The sequence below is a fragment of the Penaeus monodon genome, chromosome 17 (genome assembly GCF_015228065.2).
Source record: "Penaeus monodon isolate SGIC_2016 chromosome 17, NSTDA_Pmon_1, whole genome shotgun sequence".
Classification (NCBI taxonomy): Eukaryota; Metazoa; Arthropoda; class Malacostraca; order Decapoda; family Penaeidae; genus Penaeus; species Penaeus monodon.
In genome coordinates, this window is record NC_051402.1 from 44,882,268 (window position 1) to 44,887,267 (window position 5,000).

A 5,000-nucleotide genomic window follows, 5' to 3' on the forward strand; every position below is an offset into this window, starting at 1 on the left:
ATTCTTTTTCTTTTATTCGCGTCTAGATTTGTGACCATTAACTGCTTGTGTTTTACAGTATGTAATCGCCAGGAACTCTTTTATCACACAAAAATCCGTGTACCTGCTGCTTCTTCCAGCTCCTCTTTTCATTCTTTCTTTGACTTTTATGTCTCAGCCAAACCTTCCTCTTTAAATGTATATCAAATCCCTAGTTTGATTTACAACCAAAGTTACATCTTTAATAAAAAAATTTACTGCAGACTTGCTTCATTTCATGTGCCATATCTTGCTGAGAACATCCTTAGTTTAGTATCCAGTCATATGCTATCCATAAAACGGCAGCAGTTTTCATTTCATGCCAAGGTCTAATTGCGTTGGTCATAATAGAAGCATCCACTGAATCCTTTCCGAAAATACATGGCGATCACTTGCTAGAACATAATCATAAGTAGAGTCTCAACAATATCTTCCGAGTTCAGAAGTTCTGTCTGCTTAATGCCTCTCTAGTTTCTTCACAATGGGACGTCCTTTGGTAACTGTATGTTATTTTGAATTCATAGTTTATGTCATTAATATTTAGTGACACGTCTTTACCAAAAAAAAAAAAAAAAAAAAAAAAAATTACAAATGTTAAAATATCCAACTAAGAAACATCAGAAAAAAAACAGGAAAAGAAAGAATTAAAAAAAACTCCTGCACCATCTGCTACCTTTCCAGCTTGTTATGCTGCACGAAAGTGAGGTCGTCCTAACCAGTGTTTTGGATAATACGAAAAGTTAAGTTGCCCATCATTAGAGAAACACTTAATACCAGCCTTTCGGAATTCCTCGCACAGTTCAACATTGTCGAGGTCACTTGCACGTTTTATTAGACTTTTCCAATCACGTGCCTTTTGTCTTTTATTTATAAGATAGTATTTTCGATAGTATTAAGATATGGGAAAAATGATAGAAGGAAATAAAGAGAGAAAGAAAGAAAGATAGGAAGTCTGTTAATCTATATCTATTATGTCTGTATCTCTCTCTCTCTCTCTCTCTCTCTCTCTCTCTCTCTCTCTCTCTCTCTCTCTCTCTCTCTCTATATATATATATATATATATATATATATATATATATATATATATATATGTATATAGTCATACACAAATATATATATATATATATATATATATATATATATATATATATATATATATATATATATATATATGTGTATGACTGCATGCATAAATGCATGTATGTATGTATGTATGTATGTATGTATGTATGTATGTATGTATGTATGTATGTATGTATGTATGTATGTATGTATTTACTCCAACTCCTAATTCACATGAGGTCATTATAATACGTTACTGTATTAACAAAAATGTGGATTTTGTAATGTAATCGTATAAACAAGGGGTGTTCTATACAAAAAAAAATCATATTTTGTATCACTAGGCTGTGAAATGGTTTGTGTTTCAAGGAGTTTTTGTACTTAGAAATGACAATTTTGTTAATAATATCTAGGTTTAATGTACCTATATTATTAATGTCATAGTTACATACTGCATATTCATTCTCATTGTTATGAATATCATTACTGCTTATCATTTTCTATCACAAACTATACATAACATAAGTAACAGAGAAATGTTGACAGTTATGTGTTGAAAGCTCACGAAAGATATCTTGTGGAGACAATAGAACAACGTCTTAAAAGCAGGAGAGGAATGCTCTTGTCTGACATAAATGTATGGGAATCGTTTTTTGTTCTTCAATTTGTTTATGAAGCCATAAGGGTGAGATAGCAAAAGCCGATGCGGTCTTGTTAATTATGTTGCCAAATCAACTATTCACACAAACACACACACACACAATACACACACATAAACATACATATGTATGTATGTGTGTGTGTGTGTGTGTGTGTGAGAGAGAGAGAGAGAGAGAGAGAGAGAGAGAGAGAGAGAGAGAGAGAGAGAGAAATAGATAGATAGATAGATAGATAGATAAATTGATTGAGAGAGGAAGAGAAGAAGAAAGAGAATGTATATTCTGAATTTCTGCAAACTATAATAAAAGAAATAGCGCCGCGCGTTTAGTGTCCAGAGCACGTGGCCCATCTACGTTCAACCGCTACTTGTCAAGCTTTTAATGAAATATCTGAGTCGAGCAAAAGGGATGCAATAGCCATGGTGTCTTCGTAATGGAGAATATCCACTCCTTTTCTCTTTCCTAAAGGATGAATGCTGAAAGAATGGTAAAGAACAATGATAAATGGTATTCGCTTATGCCACGATCGAAGAACAAACCATTCATTTAATAGACTGGCATTTAACAGCATAATCCAAGGCATTTCATTGTCATTCTCGCGGAGTTGCATAAAAACTGGACTTCTGAATTGGCACAGTAATGCTTTCATCGCTTCTGTTTTGTAGGTGTTGCAGATATTCTTTTGTGAGATGAAACACTGAACCTTCGTCAATTTAAGAATGAAATCAATCGAGGTAATAAATGGTTTTACAAAATACATAGACAGAAAGGCTTTTGATATACTCGTAAACACATGGATATATAACAAATACAATCAGCCAAATCATAAATACAAAAAAAAAAAAAAAAAAAAAATGCGCAAAATTACAGACACAATCTACTAACATATACATAAACAAACACAAAACGCACATGTAAAGTCGGACACATACACACGAACTGTCTCAGCCACAGCAGCCAGCGAGAGATTGACCTGTCCGGTTCAATGCGGATCGAAGTTGCGAAGGCGTGGTCCTCAGGTGAAGCCGAGAATCCCCCAAGGGCGTTTCGAGGCTCTCAGTACCCGGGGCCTCTCCGTGTTTCCTCCGGCAGGGTCGTGGGCAAAGGTAGTCGTGGTGTCCGTGGTTGCCTGCGTGGGTTCTCGCGTATAAGGAATAAGGAATGGTATAAGGAATGGAGAGGAGGAAAATACGAATTAAATTCCTCTTTCTGCGTGTTGAATCCCTCACTCTGCGTGTTGAATCCCTCTTTCTGCGTGTTGAATCCTTCTTTTGCGTGTTGAATCCCTGTATTGCGTGTTGAATCCCTCATTCTACATGTAAAATCCCTCTTTTGCGTGTTGAATCCCTCTTTTGCGTGTTGAATCCCTCTTTCTGCGTGTATGTAATAGATAAACGAATGGTTCGATAGATATATAATCATATAGATGCCTAAATATGGATATAAAGCAAATGAAAAGCAATTTCACCTTCGCCGTATCTATACTTCGATTCTGTTTTAGGAGAACTATACTTTAGAATTATTTATTAGTAGCTCACGTGGCACATACGGAGGGCATTGTGTATGTGGTGCGAAAGCCTATACTAAATATCATAGCATTGTAAGTCTTCTAATCTTATGCAATCAGTCGGCTTAATGCATAACCATCTGCGAAAGAGTGAAATTCACATAAAAAGGCTAGTCGAAAGCTGAAGAGTTTAACTTATTTTACATGCTCTTACTCTTAATATCATCATTACTTATCACCATCATCGTTAGTGTCTTCACTCATCGTCAACATCGTCAATGGAAGAAAAACCCACAACTCAAAAACTAGATTTATTGAAAGGGAGACTACATTTTCGAAATCCACCTGGATTCCATCTTCAGGAGGAATCCAGGTGGATTTCGAAACTGTAGTGTCACTTTCAATAAATCTAGTTTTTGTATTGTGGGTTTTTCTTCCATTGTATCAGCACGGAAGAGTGTTTTGCTATTCAACATCATCAATATTATCGTTTTTATCAGCCGTTCCATTGCAAGCATAATCATACTCTGCGTAAAACTCTCTCTCCTTCTCTCTCTCTCTCTCTCTCTAAATATTCATGGTAATTCCTTGTTACATAGCTTAGGTTAACTGTATGTAAAATAATCCGCAAATTGTGATCATCCTCAAGCCATTTTATCTTTTCCCCAAAGAACACCAAAAATCAGTTATGACGTCATTCTTGATTACACAAACCGGATATTTAAAACAAGCTTCCCCTCCCAGTGTAGTTCTGAGTTGTGGAAATAAACAAAAGAACATCATATGTCCGTAATGGCACCAGATGAGACGAGGTTTTTCTTCCCGTGTGTTACTTCTGGAAGCGGCAATACCAAAAGAAGAAAAAACTCCTGCGTTGTGATAAGTCCGAGACAAAACACAAACATTCATCTTTTCATATTACAAATGTTCATTAAGTATGATTTCCTCGTTGGCGTATAGAAGAAAAAGAAGAAGAAGAAAAAGAAAAGTGACGATTTGCGATTCCGGTTTAAAGAACACAGATGTATTTTCTGTGTTTTCTTTTGGTCCACACGGTAATTGTTACTTACACTTATTGTTCTCTACTAGCACATTATTTTCCTGGAAATATTGTTCTTAACTTCAGCTCTACTTTTTGCATGCGTTTTCATATATCTGTGTATACTATATGAATATAAATAAATTTAAGATATTAATTCCAACTCACATTTAACTCTCTTTTATTCAGAGTAAATATTACCATAATATGTCGATGATATCACAGAATATACACCTTATGGCCTTTTCTGAATACCATGCACACACATCAAAGACTGTGTATTACAAAACTGCACTACTTGAGCTTTTCAACATCAAGTACACTGCATAATTTTTCCACACTGGCGACTGACAATACTGTGACGTCATTGACCTTAACCCTCTGACGGCGCAGAAGCAGAGACATGGACGAGCATATATCAACAACCGTTGTATGCTCTCCGATTGTTGTGAATGAATTTTCAATAACTCAATAATTAATTTCTTTTGGTGGCTGACGGATTCTTATTTTACAAGTGGGCTCAATAATAACAACGCAAGTTTATGTATGATTTTTTTTCACGGCTGGACGAGTAAGGGTGTTTATAAGCATTGTCTTGTTCGAGGCATTCCCCTATACTGAGTTCCGTAATGTTTAAGCCATAAGAAAAAAAAAATCGTCAGGTTATGCAGAATGCCGAAATTAATAATATCGTATATTCGTCTCCTACAATTCA